The sequence below is a fragment of the Equus quagga genome, chromosome 14 (genome assembly GCF_021613505.1).
Source record: "Equus quagga isolate Etosha38 chromosome 14, UCLA_HA_Equagga_1.0, whole genome shotgun sequence".
Taxonomy (NCBI): domain Eukaryota; kingdom Metazoa; phylum Chordata; class Mammalia; order Perissodactyla; family Equidae; genus Equus; species Equus quagga.
In genome coordinates this window covers 78,588,198-78,604,526 of record NC_060280.1, presented here as the reverse complement: position 1 = coordinate 78,604,526, position 16,329 = coordinate 78,588,198, and the positions used below count along the sequence as shown (strand labels likewise).

Sequence of the window (16,329 nt, the reverse complement as noted above, 5' to 3'; positions counted from 1 at the left end):
TTACTGGGTTTGGGTAATATGAAAAAACCATAATTCTTTTAATTAATGCATACTACTGTGTCAAAAGACTCAATGTGTTTATCCTTATAGCAGTCTTCTGTAGTTCAAAGGGACAGGGATAGTAAGAGTATCTGTGTCGTATCTAGAATTAAAAACCTTAATAGGAACTTAGGAGTTATGATGTGAGATATATGAAATCTTCTTCACTGGGAAGATTTCAGTTAGTAAGTTTCTAAGAAAATGCAAATTAATAGGTGGTTTAAAAAGACTTTTTCTTACTGAAGATTTTTATATTTATAGATTGAAAAGTTGTAACTGTAAACATGTATTTTTCTGGGACATTTGGATAATCAGAAAAGGCTAATGTTTGGTATTTTCACAGTCACTTATTTTCTCCAAATTGTTTTGCAGCAAATGCTGCAACTAAGACAGCTTTTAAAATTCTGGCCCAATAGAAGTTTCTTTTGTTTCAAACATCTTTTTGTTATAGAATTTGCCTTTCTGTCAGTTTGACAATTTAGAAAGGTATTTACTGTAACAAGCCTTACCTTCTTCAGGCTACCTCAGTCAGGTTTTAATTGTATAAAAGCAGTTTGTCACTTTCAGGATAGTAGATTACTAGTTTGAACAGATTGACTATGAGTTCTATAAGTAAAAGTGGAAAATTTTGTTCTAATAAGAACAATTGTACCTATATGGAAACACAGTTATTCTTACACTATTATCAAATTAATAGAGAGAGTAATTGTAATTTAGGAGTACTGGCTCCAGGTCCTGTTTTTAACTGTGATTTTTGTACAAAGCGGTGGACTCCAAGAATCAAGTGATCTTCACTCCACTCCCATCTTCCGTTGAGTTACTGACTTGCTTAACCTTTCTGGGCTTTTTAGCACAATATCTATCACTTAATAATGTTTGTTGAAATAAACTACTTTTCTTAAAAATAATTTCCTAAATCCCTTTCAGCTTCAAAATTCAAATTCCTTTCTATTCTATTCAAAATTCATTCTGAGTTTTTTTTCCAGCTGAGGGGAAAAAGATGCCTCTTTTTAATCTGTTTCTCCATCCTTTATCTCTTTAACCTCTAAGGTAATGTTCAAGCCATGCATAGTAATATCTGCAGTACAAGAGAATGGACACCATCAGTCCCAGAGTCATACCTCACCCTCTAGCATTTGGGTCTCCTGGAGACACTTAATATAGTGTTGACTGTGTCAAAACACAATGTTTTTCCATAGTTGTCTGTCTCTACAAAGACAGGTAATTTCCAGAGTTACTGTCAGAAGTACTGTTCTTGACCAACTTTAGTCATGGTCCTCAAAGGAGCAGATCTTACCAGAGGTTTTGTAAGGAACAATTACTAATGTACACTACCATTAATAGTTGTGGCAGGGGCCAGCCTGGTGGCACAGTGGTTAAGTGCACACGTTCCTCTTCAGCGGCCTGGGGTTCGCCAGTTCTGATCCTGGGTGCGAACGTGGCACTGCTTGGCACACCTTGCTGTGGCAGGCATCCCACATATAAAGTAGAGGAAGATGGGCACAGATGTTAGCTCAGGGCCAGTCTTCCTCAGCAAAAAGAGGAGGGTTGACAGCAGTTAACTCAGGGCTAATCTTCCTCAAAAAGTAAATAAATAATTTTAAAAAGAAAGTTGTGGCAATTATGAATTATTGAAGTGTTTGTGATTATTACAGTTGCTTCACATTTTTTATATCCATGAATAAATTTTTAACGAGAAGGATGAGTAAGCAGAGTGTTAGTTGTATATCCATATTGCCTGTAAGGAAGAATGATACAATGAAAAATCTTGTAGTAACATAACATAAAATGTGATTCTATAAATTTTAACTACATATTTGCGTGCCTTTTTAATATTATCTGTGAAGTAGAGAATCAGAAAAAAAAGTCAAAATTCCTTCTTTTCAAATAAAGTTTAAATTTTAAAGGTGAGATTGAACATATTTATTTTCTTTACATAAAAGCAAAAGTTTTTTGATACATTTAAATGGATGAGCTTATTTCTTTCACACCTTTTAAAATCCTTTTGGGAATATTATGCGAAAATAAAGTCTGTGATGCTCTTTACTTTGTTTCCTGTACTTTTGAGTGTTGTCAAAATCTGACCATGCCTATGAAAAAGTTTTGGAAATAAGTAATGGTGCTGTTTGCACAGCAATGTAAATGTAGTTAATGCCACTAAACTGTATGCTTAGAAATGGTTCGAATGGCAACTTTTATGTTATCTGTATTTTATGCAATTTTTTTTAAATCTGGCCTTGCCTGTGGAGGTGTATCACACATATGAACGTCATCTGTCATGTGTCATGGCTAAATTAATTAAAATACTGATAATAATTGCTAAGTTGGAAAAGAGAAATGTGGACAATTTAAAGTAGTGACCACCCTCACTCAAGATGATACTATGAAATACCAGAATTTTATGATTGCAATAACTTCCATCAAATGACTTAGGAATTAGAAGGATGTGGAACTACATGACTTCCAAGATTCCTCTCTACCTGGAGATTCTTTGAATTTGTGAATAAACCTTGCTTTTGTTGGTTAAATAGGGGATTTAAAACCTGTGGAAACAACCCAAATGCCTATCAATAGATGAATAAACAAAATGTACTATTTACATACAATGGAATATTTTGCAGCCTTTAAAAAGGAGGGAAATTCTGATACATGCTACAACATGGCTGAACCTTGAAGTCTTTATGCTGAGTAAGAGAAGCCAGTCACAAAAGGACAAATATTGGATGATTCCACTTCTTTGAGGTGAATTTACTACCTAGAGAGTAAAATTCATAGAGACATAAGTAAGAGGGTGGTTACCAGGGGCTTGGGGTTGGAGGAGATGAGGAGTTATTGTTTAATGAATACTGAGTTTCAGTGTGGGATGATGAAAAAGTTCTAGAGATGCAGAGTGATGACAGTTAAACAACAGTGTGAACGTACTTAATGCCTCTGAACTGTCCACTTAAAATGGTAAATTTTATGTTGTATATATTTTGCCACAATTAAAAAAGACCTCAGTTAACTGCTGTTAATTATTTAATTAACTTAGATGATATAGGCATTTTAGTTAACAGAATTTTGGAGAGCTTTTTTTAATAAAGTGATGTAGGCACATTACCAATACAGTAAGACTGTTTTTTGCTATACTACTTGACATGTGGCTAATGCAACTGAGGAACTGAATTTTTAGTTTTATTTAACTTTAATTAATTTAAATTGAAATAACCACATGTGGCTAGTAACTACTTCATTGAACAGTATAGTTCTATGTTTTCTTCATTTTTTTTTACTTTGAACCTACCTATATCATTATATTTCAAGTGAGATTCTTATGGATGTATGTAGTTGGCTCATTTTTTTAACATTCACTCTACCAATCTATATTTTTTAATTGGTTTTATTTGGACTATTTACATTTCAATGAAATTATTGGTATGTTGAGACTTAAGTCTGACATTTTTATTTGTTCCCTCTGTTCTTTTTTTCTGTTTTGTTTTTCCTCCCTTCCTCTGTGTTACTTGTACCTTTCTGAGAATTCCATTTTGATTTATCCATAGTGTTTTGAAGGTCTCTCTTTGTATAGATTATTTTGGATTTGCTCTAGTTATGACATTATACATAAATAACACAGTCTACTGATGTCAACATCTTGCTAGTTTGAGTGCAGTATAGGAGGCTTACCTTCCTTTAAAGTCCCTTTACCCTCCCATTTATAATATACGTCTTAAATATTTCCTCTACTTAGTTTGAAAAGTACATCAAACAGTCTTTACAATTTTTCCTTCAATTATATCAAATATAATTTAGGAAAGTCAGAGAAGGAAAAACTATTGCCTATACTTTTATTTTTTCCATTGTTCTTTCTTCCATTTCAAGAATTATATCCATAGCCATTTCTTTTTGGGTGGATCTGCTGACAACAGATTCTCTAGTTTTCATTCATCTGAGGATGTTTTAATTTCCCCTCTATTTCTGAAGGATATTTTTGCTGGATATAGAACTCTTGTTGATACTTCTCTTCTTTGAGTGCTTAAAGAGTGTTGTGCCACTTCCTTCTGGCCTCATGGTTTCTGATGAGAAATTTGAGTTGTTTGAATTGATTTCGTCCTTGTAAGTGAGGAGTCATTCCTCTCTTGCTGCTTTCAAAATTCTTCCTGTCTTTAGTGTCCAAAAGTTTGATTATGGTGTGTCTGGGCATTAATTTCTTTAGATTTATCCTGCTCAGGTTTGCTGAGCTGCTCAAATCTCTACATTTAGGGTTTTTGCTAAATTTGGGAAGATTTCAACCATTTTTTTTTAAACATTTTTTTTTAAACATTTTGTTTTTTTCCTTTTTCTCCCCAAAGCCCCCCAGTACATAGTTGTATATTCTTTGTTGTGGGTCCTTCTAGTTGTGGCATGTGGGATGCTGCCTCAGCGTGGTTTGATGAGCAGTGCCATGTCCGCGCCCAGGATTCAAACCAACGAAACACTGGGCCGCCTGCAGCCGAGCCCGCGAACTTAACCACTGGGTCACGGGGCCAGCCCCATCAGCCATTATTTTTTTGGATACTTTTTAAGCCCCACCCTCTCTCCCTCTCCCTTCAGGACTCTGAGGATATGAATGTTAGATCTTTTTTTTATAGTTCCTTAGGCCCCTGAGGCTCTCTCTATCTTTTTTCAGTCTATTTTCTCTCTGTTGTTCAAATTGAGTAATTTCTGATCTTTTATCATCAAGTGTGCTGATTCTTTCCCCTATCCTTTCCATTCTCCTGTTGAACTTGTCTCTTGAGTTGTTTTTTTTTAATGATTTTATTGAGATCATATTGGTTTATAACATTGTATAATTTCAGGTGTATATTATTATATATCAGTTTCTTTATAGATTGCTTAGTGCTCACCTCTTTTGCCCAGCCTGTATCTCCTTTCCCTCTGATAGCCACTAACCTGTTCTCTTGGTCCATGTGTTTGTCTTCCACATGTGAGTGAAATCATACAATGTTTGTCTTTGTCTAGCTTATTTCACTTAACATAATGCCCTTAAGGTCCATCCATGTTGTTTCAAATTGCACAATTTTGTCTTTTTTATGGCCGAGTAGTATTCCATTTGTGTGGGGGGTGTGTGTGTGTGTGTGTGTATGTATGTATGTATATACCACATCTTTATCCCTTCATCCGTTAATGGGCTCTTAGGTTGCTTAGGGCTTCCATGTCTTGGCTATGGTGAATAATACTGCAGTGAACATAGGGGTGCATAAATCTCTTTGAATTGTTGATTTCATGTTCTTTGGATAAATACCCAGTAGTGGGATAGCTGGGTCATATAGTATTTGTATTTTTAATTTTTTGAGAAATCTCCATACTGTTTTCCATAGTGGCTGTACCAGTTTGCATTACCTCCAGCAGTGTATGAAGGTTCTCTTTTCTCCACATCCTCTCCAACATTTGCTGTTTTTTCTCTTGTTAAATATAGCCATTCTGATGGGTGTAATATCTCATTGTAGTTTTGATTTACATTTCCCTAATAATTAATGACATTGAACATCTTTTCATGTGTCTGTTGGTCATCTGTATATCTTTTTTGGAAAAATGTCTGTTCATATCCTTTGCCCATTTTTTTATTGGGTTTTTTTGTTGTTGAGTTGTAAAAGTTCTTTATATATTTTGGAAATTAACCCATTGTCATATATGTGATTTGCAAATATTTTCTCCCAGTTTGTGATCTGTCTTTTCGTTTTGTTGATGATTTCCTTTGCCTTGCAAAAGCTCTTTAGTCTGATGTAGTCCCATTTGCTTAATTTTTCTTTTGTTTCCCTTGCCTGAGTAGGCATGGTATTCAAAAAGATGCTGCTAAGACTGATGTCAGAGTGTACTGTCTATATTTTCGTCTAGGAATTTTATGGTTTCAGGTCTTACATTCAAGTCTTTAATCCATTTTGAGTTAATTTTTGTGTATGATGGGAGATAATGGTCTGCTTTCATTCTTTTGCATGTGGCTGTCCAATTTTGCCAACACTGTTTATTGAAGAAACTCCTTTCCCCTTGTATGTTCTAGGCTTCTTTGTTGAAGATTAGCTGTCAGTAGACGTGTAGTGTTATTTCTGGGCTTTCAGTTTCTTCCATTGATCTCTGTGTCTGTTTTTGTGCCAGTGCCAGGCTGTTTTTATTAGTATAGTTTGTAGTATATTTTGAAATCAGAGTTTGTGATACCTCCAGCTTTGTTCTTGGCTATTCAGAGTCTTTTGTTGTTCCATATAAAGTTTAGGATTCTTTGTTCTATTTCTGTGAAGAATGTCATTGGAATTCTGATTGGGATTGCACTGAATCTGTAGATTGCTTTAGGTAATATGGACATTGTTCTTCCAATCCCTGAGCATGGAATATCTTTTACATTTCTTTATTTCTTCTTCAATTGCTTTCAATAATGTCTTCTAATTTTCAGTGTGTAGGTCTTTCACTTCCTTGGTTAAATTTATTCATAGATATTTTATTCTTTTTGTTGTGATTGTAAATGGGATTGTATTCTTGACTTCTCTTTCTGCTACTTCATTATTAGTGTATAGAAATGCAGCTGATTTTTACAAGTTGATTTTGTACCCTGCAACTTTGCTGTAGTTGTTGATTATTTCTCATAGTTTTCCGATGGAGTCTAGAGTTTTCCTTATATATGGAAGCATGTCGTCCACAAACAGCACAAGTTTCACTTCTTCCTTTCCAGTTTGGATCCCTTTTATTTCTTTTTCTTGCCTAATTGCTCTAACCAAAACCTCCAGTACTATGTTGAATAGGAGTGGTGAGAGTGGGCACCTTTGTCCTATTCCGGTTCTCAGGGATGGCTTTCAGTTTTTCCTCATTGAGTATGTTGGCAGTGGGTTTGTCATGTATGGCCTTTATTATGTTGAGGTACTTTCCTTCTTTACCCATTTTGTTGAGAGTTTTTATTATAAATGGATGTTGGATCTTGTCAGATGCTTTCCATGCATTTATTGAGATGGCCGTGTGATTTTTTATTCCTCATTTTGTTAATATAGTGGATCACATTGATTGATTTGTGGATGTTGAACCACCCAAGTTTAACCACCCTGGTTTAAATCCCACTTGATCATGGTCAATGGACCTTTAAAAGGTATTGCTATATTCGACTTGCCAATATTTTGTTGAGGATTTTTGGATCTAAGTTCATCAGTGATATTGGCGTGTTGTGATATTTGTGTTGTCTTTGTCTGGTTTTGCTATCAGGGTAATGTTGGCCTCACAGAATGAATAGAATAGGAAACGGTCCATCTTCTTCAGTTTTTCAGAATAGTTTAAGAAGGATAGGTATTAAATCATCTTTGAATGTTTGGTAGAATTCTCCAGAGTAGCCACCTAGTCCTGGACTTTTGTTTTGGGGAAGTTTTTGATTACTGTTTCCTTGTCTTTACTTGTGATTGATCTATTCGGATTCTCTATTTCTTCTCGATTCAGTTTTGGGAGGTTATATGAATCTAAGAATTTATCCATTTTCTTCTAGGTTGTCTCATTTGTTGGCATATAGTTTTTCGTAGTATTCTCATAATCCTTTGTATTTATGTGTTATTTGTGGTAATTTCTCCTCTTTCATTTTTAATTTTATTTCTTTGAGCCTTCTCTCTTTTTTTCTTAGTGAGTCTGGCTAAGAGTTTGTCAATTTTGTCTGTCTTCTCAAAGAACCAGCTCTTAGTTTCATTAATCCTTTCTGTTTTTTTCCCTCTCTATTTCATTTATTTCTACTCTAATTTTTGTTATTTTTCTCCTGCTGACTTTGGGCTTTGTTTGTTCTTTTTCTAGTTCTCTTAGGTATAGTTTAAGATTACTTATTTGAGATTTTTCTTGTTTGTTGAAGTAGGCCTGTATTCCTATAAATTTCCCTTTTAGTACTGCTTTTACTATACTCACTAATTTGTGCATCCATTACCACAGTCAATTTTAGAACATTTTCATTACCCCAAAAAACCCTGAACCCCTTAGCTGTCACCCCCAAATTTCCCCCATCCCCCAACCCTAGGCAGCCACTAATCTACTTTCTGTCTGTGTAGATTTCCATATTCTGGACATTTCGTATAAACGGAATCATACAATATGTGGTCCTTTGTAACTGAGTTTTTCACTTAGCATAATGTTTTCAAATTTCATCCATGTCGTAGCGTGTATCAATATTTCATTTCTTTTTCATTGCCAAGTAATACTCCATTTTAAGGGTATACCACATTTTATTTGTTCAGTCATCAGTTATGGACATTTGGGTTGTTTCCACTTTTTGAGTATTAGGAATAATGTTGCTGTACTGTACATGTTTCTATGTGGACATGTTTTCAAATCTCTTGGGCATATACCTGTAGGTAGAGTAGCTGGATCATATGGTAACTCTTTGTATAACTTTTTGAGGAACTTCCAAGACTGTTTTCCAAATGGCTGTACCATTTTATATTCCTGCCAGCAGTGTGTGAAGTTTTCTGTTTCTCTGTATCCTCACCAACACTTGTCATTTTCTCCCTTTTTTGATTCTAGCCATCCTAGTGGGCATGAAGTATCTTATTGCAGATATTGTATTTTGTCTTTTTTACTGAGACTGGGGCTTTTATCCCCAGCTCCTCGCTTGGCCTTCTCTGACACAGACTAACGGGGCAGGAGTGCCTCATTATGACTGGGGGAAGGTGGATTTCTCAGCTCCTCATTTGGCCTTTGTTGGGGGTGGGGCCACAGTTTTTTCTGTGGTCTTTAGCTGAGTGGAGCGATTACTGTCTTAAACATTTTCTTTCTTACTAGGCTGCCCCTTGCCTGGTCCTCTGGCTATGAAGAGCAGGCTTTTCATGGGACATATTTTTTTGTTTGCACCCCCAGCATTGTTTGGTTTGCCAGCTTCTATATCACCTAGTCCTGGATATAGCAGGCAATTAGAAAACTCAGGGAACTCACTACTGTCATTGTTTGTGTCTCAAAGTCTCTAGCTAGTCTACTTTGTTTCCACCTTTCAAAGTTTTCTTAAGTTTATTTTATATATAATGTACACAGTGCTTAACTGTACTACTGTAAGAATAGGGAGAAGTGGGTCTGTTTCACCTTGGCCCAGAATCAAAAGTTGAGTCTCTTGCCCATTTTTTCATTGGTTCGTTTGTTTTCTTACCATTGAGTTGTAAGAATTCTTTATATATTCTGGATACAAGTTTTTGACAGATGTGTAGTTTGCAAATAATTCTCCCAGGCTATAGCTTGTCTTTTGTTCCCTTAATGTAGTGTTTTTCACGCAGCAAGATTTTTGATTTTGATAAAGTGCAATTTCTCATTTTTTTCTTTTGATTGTACATTTGGTTTAACATCTAAGAACTTTTTGCCTAACACTTGATCATTAAGATTTTCTCCTATCTTATAAATGTCTTAAAGGTTTAGCTTTACATTTAGATTTATGACCCATTTTGAGTTAATTTTGGGGTAAGGTGTGAGGTTTCAGACAAGGTTCATTTATTAATTTTTTGTGTATGGATATTCACTTGTTGCAACATTTATTGAAATGACTATCTTTTCTCCATTGAACTGCTTTTTCACCATTATCAAAAATCAGCCATATTTGCATGGATATATTTTTGGACTCTGTTCTGTTCCGTTGATCTCTATGTCTGTCCTTTAGCAAATACCACTCTGTCTGGATTACTAACTTTATAGCAAGTCTTTAACTTAGTGTGATTGCTCTAACTTTATTTTTCTTTTTCAAAATTGTTTTGTCTGTTCCAGTTTCTTTGCCTTTCTACATAAATTTTAGAATCAGTTCGTCTCTATCTACAAAAAAGAAAAATTCTGCTGTAATTGTAATGATAAAGCTGTGGATCAGTTTGAGGAGAACTGACATCTTTACTGTGTTGAGTCTTCCAATCCACTAACATAATATGTCTCTCCATTTAGGTAGGTTTTCCTTGATTTCTTTTATCTGTGTTTTATACTTTTCAGCATGTAGATCCTATACATGTTTTGTTAGATTTATATTTAAGTATTTCAGGTTTTTTCTGGAGCTACTGTAATGGTGTTGAGGTTTTTTTAAATTTAGGTTTCCTGTTTTTCATTACTATTATATAAAAATACAATTGACTTCTTTACGCTGACCTTATATCCTGTCACTTATTAGTTGTGGGAGGGTTTTTTGGTTTTTTTTTAAGATTCCTTGGGTAAGATAATCATGTCTGAATAGAAATAGTTTTATTCTTTTTCCTTTCATATATGTGTGTGTGTGTGTGTGTGTGTGTGTGTGTGTGTGTCTGTGTGTATGTGTATACTTTTTGTTTCTTTTCCTGACCTTTTTCCTGATCTTAGGGGGAAAGCATCTAGTCTTTAACCAGTAAGTATGCTAGCTTTTTTCTAGTTGCCCTTTATCAGGTTGAAGAAGTTCCCTTCTGTTCCTAGTTTCCTAAGAGTTTATCATGAAGGGATATTGAGTTTTTTCAAATGCTTTTTCTGCATCAATTGAAATCATCGTGTGATATTTCTTCTTTAGACTATGACTATGGTGGATTAAATTGATTTTTTAAAGTATTGACCAGCCTTTTAATACCAGGATAAACCCCACTTGATGGTGATATTATTCTTTTTCTTTTCTTTTTTCTTTTTTTTTTTTTTTTTTTGCATTGCTACATTTGATTTGCCGATATTTTGTTGAGGATTTTTACATCTATGTTCACAAAAGATATTATTCTGTAGTTTTTTTTGTACAGACTTTGTCTTTGGTATCAGAGTGGTACTGGCTTCATAAAATGAGAAGTGTTCTCTCATTTTCTGAAGGAGATTGTATGATGGGTGTTAACATCTTTAAATGTTTGATAGAATTCTCTGGTGAAACCATTTGGGCCTGAAGATTTCTTCTTTAAGAGGAGGATTTTAATTATGAATTCAATTTCTGTAACAGTTATAAGATTGTTCAGGTTAGCTGTTTCATCTTGGTTGAATTTTGTTTGTGTTTATCTCAGAAATTGGCGTATACAGTTGTTCATAGCATTCTCTTACTGTTCTTTTTTTTTTTTTTGAGGAAGATTAGCCCTGAGCTAACTGCTCCCAATTCTCCTCTTTTTGCTGAGGAAGACTGGCCCTCAGCTAACATCCACGCCCATCTTCCTCTACTTTATACGTGGGACACCTACCACAGCATGGCTTTTGCCAACCGGTGCCATGTCTACACCCAGGATCTGAACCGGCAAACCCTGGGCCGCTGAGAAGTGGAACGTGTAAACTTAACCGCTGCGCCACCAGGCCAGCCCCCTCTTACTATCCTTTTTATATCTGTACTGTGTTAAAGGAAAAATTCAACACTCATAAATTTTGAAAGATGTGCTTGGCTTTTTTCAGTGATTCATGAATAGGGCAGCATCCAGTCTAGAGATAGAGTAGAGCTCCAAAAAGCAGTACAAAGCCAGAGGGTTTTATAGACCAAAGTGAGTAGGAACAAGGAAGTTATACTGGACATTTGCTGATTGATTAAAGCAGGGTTACTTTCCTTTTATGGAGCAAAGGGAGGTCTTGGAACTTAGTTAGGTAACTTGTGCTGAGCAGGCAAGCCCTGATTGGTTGACCTAGGCCTTCCTTTTCTGGGAGAGCTGAGCATAGAAACTTTAGTTAAGTTCCAGTTTGCTGTGGTTAGCATAAGCGACTCCATCTTGGGCCTAGTCTGGATGCTTTAACAATTGATATCCTCTCTTTTGTTTCTAATATCAGTGATTTGTTTCTTCTTTTTCTTTGTCTTACTAGAGCTTTATCAATTTTATTGGTCTTTTTAAGGGACAAGCATTTGGTTTTGATGATTTTTCTTTTTATTTTCAATTGTATTGATTTCTGCTCTTATTAATTCCTTCTACATGCTTTGGTTTTATTTTGTTCTTTCTAGCTTCTTACGTAGAAGCTCTGGCTTACTGATTTGAGACCTTACTCCTTTTCTGATATAAACTCTTAATGGTATAAATTTCCCTCTTAGGGGGTTCTGCACCCAATTCCAATGTGGGGGACATACAGTGTCCCTATACCAATAAGCAGTGATCTGACACCAGCTGGGTGTCCTAGAATTTAACTCAATTCTAACACTATTTACCCAGAGATAGTGTCAGATCCGACCAGTTAAGGAATCAGTCCTATATGACTGCTGCCCTGCGCCACTCCGCTTCACACCCCAGTTATAAACACAGGTTATGACCTGTGCTTCTGACCAACCAGCTGTGCATTGGAGGTTCTAACAGTCCCCTCCTTGAGTTTGATTAATTTACTAAAGAGGCTCACAGAACTCAGAGAAATGTTTACTTGATCAGTTTATCATAAAAAGATATAATTCAGGAACAGCTAGGTGGAAGAGATGTGTAGGGCAGGGTATGGGGAAAGGGGACTGAGCTTCCATGTCCTCTCTGAGCTTACAGCTCTCCTTAAATCTCCACCTGTTTACAATCCAGAAGCTCTCTGAACTCTGTCCTTTTGGGTTTTTATGGAGGCTTAATTATATAGCCATGGTTAATTCAACCCTCCAGCCCCTCTCCCCACCCTGGAGGTCAGGGGGTCGGACTGAAAGTTCCAAGCCTCTAATCACATGGTTCCTTCTCCTGGCAACCAGCCGCCATCCTAAGATGCATTCTCAAAGTCACCTCATTAAAACATAACAAGAGACACCTTTGCTACTCTCATCACTTAAGAAATTAAAGGGTTTTAAGAGAACAGGGCCAGAAACAGGGCCAAAGACCAACTTATACTTTGTATTCCAAATCACAGTATCACACCTTTAAACACTGTTTTAACTATATCTCATAAATTTTCATGTGTTCAGTTTTTGTTCAGTTCAGCATGTTGTCAGACTTCCCTTAAGTCTTGCTCTTTGATCCATGGATTACTTAGAAGTGTGTTGTTTAATTTCCAAGTGTTTGGGGATTTTTTTATCTTTCTGTTATTGAGGGGTTTTTTTGTTTGTAGGATCAGAGAACACACATTGGAAGCAATATGTATTCTGTTGTTATTGGGTATTTTGTTATTGGGTAGAATGTTCTACAAATGTCAGTTTTATCCAATTGGTTGATGGTGTTCAGTTCTGTATCTTTGCTGTTTCTATCTGCTAGTTCCATTAATGGCTGAGATAGGAGTGTTGAAGTCTCCAAATACAACTCTATTTCTCCTTTCATTTCTGTCAGTTTTTGTTTCATGTATTTTGAACCTCTCTTTTAAGGTGCATACATGTTTAGAATTGTTTTACGATTGAATGAATTGACCAACTCCAGCTTTTTTTGATTAGTGTTTGAATGGTTTATGTTTTTTCCACTCTTTTCCTTTTAACCCATTTAAAATATATTTGAAGTGAGTTCCTTCTAGACACAATGTATTTGGATTGTGGTTTTTTCTTTTTCTCTTTTTTTTAATCCACACCTTTTAATTGTTGTGTTTAGGCCATTTACGTTGAATATAACAATGAGTGCAGTTCAGAGATGGGGCTTCCTTCCTCCACTTATGGAACCTTGGGCACAACACACTGAGAATACTGGGACCCCAGTCATCCTTGCCCATCTTGTGAAGTGGTTGTTCCATGCTAGACAAGTCAAGCCTAGAGGAACTCTGGCTGCTGTCTCACCTCCATCAGGGCCTAAGCTCCTAAAGCAGGGGTGTCACTCATTGCAAAGCTTGCTATGATCTCCACCCCCAGCTCCCAGAGCTCTGTCTGAGAGATTCTTCCTGGAGGGAGAAGCATACCATAAAACAGATAACTTCTAATCTCAACAGCTAAGTTCATTTGCAACACAGTGTGTAGAACTTTAAAGCTACAGGTGCTCTCAAGAACAATCGTAGTTGTGTTGAAAGACAATTGGGAGAAGACTCTGGATTTAATGAATATACAGCCTAGACCATATGCTGGCTAGTCTGCATGAGAGAACCAGCTGGGAGGAGACCTCGTGTGATCAGAACAAATATCAAACAGGGATCTCAGAAACTTTTCCTTCAAAGAAGCCACAGTTTGACTGGATTCATTTGTAGAGCAATTTATGACCCAGGGCATTGTTGAAAAACAGTAGAGTAGTAGTGGAATTTAATACCTGGTGTGGTAAGGGAAAGAAAGAGAGCTCTACCAATATTACTGGAAGTCTAGGGTAACTGTGGGCATACTCAAAAATTCACCTCCTTAAGGAACAATGTTGGAGACTTGACATTGTGGGGATTAGGGAGGCATAATAGACTTCACTTAAAATAGTTCAGCTAGTCACTAAAAAGTAAGCATGCAAATATCAATAACAAATACCAGGAAGTAGAGCTTGGGGACAGTAACTGAAGTTGTTATAATATATTATCAAATATGTCTAGTTTCCAACAAAAAATTATGAAGCATATAGAGAAACAAGAAAGTGTGACCCATACACCAGAAAAAAAGGCAACACAAAAACTGCCTGTGAGAGAGAGACCAGATGTCAGGTTAAAAAGGCTTAAAGGTAGCCATCATGAGTATGTTCACAGAACTGAAGGCAATTGTGTTTAAAGAAGTAAAGGAAGGTATGACAATTTTGCATAAAATAGAGGCTATCAGTAGTAGATAGCAATTGTCAAAAAGAACCAAGTGAAAATTCTGAAGTTGAATAGTACAATAACTGAAATAAATAAAAAATTCACTAAAGGGGCTCAACAGTAGGCTCAACCAGGCAAAGGAAAGCTTTAGCAAACTTGAACATAGCTTAGTAGAGATTATGCACACCAAAGAACAGAGAGAAAGGAGGATGAAGAAAAATTAACAGAGTCTCAGAACAATGTGGGACACCATCAAGTGCAATAACATATGTGTAATGGAAATACCAGAAGGAGGAGAGAGAGAGAGAGAGAGAAGAGATAGGAGTAGAAAAAATATTCAAAGAAATAATGACTGGAAACTTCCTGGATTTCTTGAAGAACAATAACCTGTACATCCAGGAAGCTCTATGAACTCCAAATAAGAAAAATGCAGAGATTGACAGACACTTCATAGTAAAAATGCTGAAAGTCAAAGAAAATCTTGAAAACAGCAAGAGAAAAACAACTCATCACTTACAGTGGAACCACCTCCCACCCACAATAAGATTAACAGATGACTTCCTGTCAGAAATACTGGAGCCCAGAAGGCTGTAGGATAACATTCATATTGCTCAAAGGAAAAAAACTTGACCAAGAATCCTATACTGTCTTTCTAAATTGAAAGCAAAATACTTTCCAGATCAACAAAAACTGAATTTCTTGCTAATAGACCCACCTTACAAGAAATCCTAAAAGAAGTTTTTAAGATTGAAAGCAAATAACCCCAGATGGTAATTTGAATGCACACAGAAAAACAAAGAGCACTGGTATAGGTAAACGTCTAAGTATGAAAAACAGAAATGAATATCTTTTTCTTCTTTCTTCTCATAACTAAAAAAGCATGTTATAAAATATGTATATAATGTAATCTTGGGCCTATAACACATAGAAATGTAATGAATCTGTAATATATTTGCCAATAACAGCACAAAAATGGTAAGTGGGAGGAAAGCTGTATTGGGCTACACAAATGACTACAGATAGTAAAGTAGTAGTCATAATAATGTGTTGTGTTTGTAACGTAAATATAATATGTATCATAATATAAAAGGGGGAAAGAATAGAGCTATATAGGAGTAATGTTTCTGTTTGTCACTGATATTAAGCTAATAAAAATCTGAAGCTGATTCTGATAATATTTATATGATAAACTCTTGAACAACCACTGAAAATGTAACTCAAAAAAATAGTGGAAAAATCATTAAACAAATTAAAATGCTACATTAGAAAATATTCACTTAGTGCAAAAGAAAGCACTACAGGAAGAACAGAGGAACAAAAAAGCATGAGACATACAGAAACAAAGTAGAATGGTAGGCATAAATCCAACTATATCATTAATAGCATTAAATGTGAATGGATTAAACAATCAAAAAGCAGAGATTGTCAAACTGAGCTAAAAATAAAAAACCCATGATCTAGTTATATGCTATCTACAGGAGACACACTTTAGATTCAAAGATAGATAGACATAGATTGAAACTAAAAGGATAGAAAAAGATTTATCATGCAAACAGCAAATACAGGAAAGCCAGAGTGGTTGTATTAATAGCAGACAAAATAGACTAACAAAAAATGTTACTAGAGACATTTTATAATGATAAAAGCATCATTTCATCAGGAAGATATACCAATTATAAACATTTATGCACTTAATAAATGCAGTACCAAACTACATGAAACAAAAATGGACAGAAATGAAGAGAGAAATAGACAAATAGCCTTCAATTCACTATTTTCAATAATGCAAAGAATAGCTAGTCAGGAAAC

At 35.5% G+C, this 16,329-nt stretch overlaps 1 protein-coding gene across 4 annotated transcripts in view; it reads left to right on the top strand.

Moving 5' to 3' along the window:
- ZBTB44 (zinc finger and BTB domain containing 44) overlaps positions 1–16,329 on the top strand; it is a 71,343-nt gene that overhangs the window by 18,960 nt on the left and 36,054 nt on the right. For 2 of the 4 annotated variants that reach the window (XM_046685653.1, XM_046685655.1), the window contains exon 1: positions 9,762–9,918. The exons of the other annotated variants lie outside the window; for them this stretch is intronic. The gene's annotated coding sequence lies outside the window, so the exon portion shown is untranslated. Of the gene's footprint in view, positions 1–9,761; positions 9,919–16,329 lie in introns of those variants that run through there. 4 annotated transcript variants of the gene reach the window in all.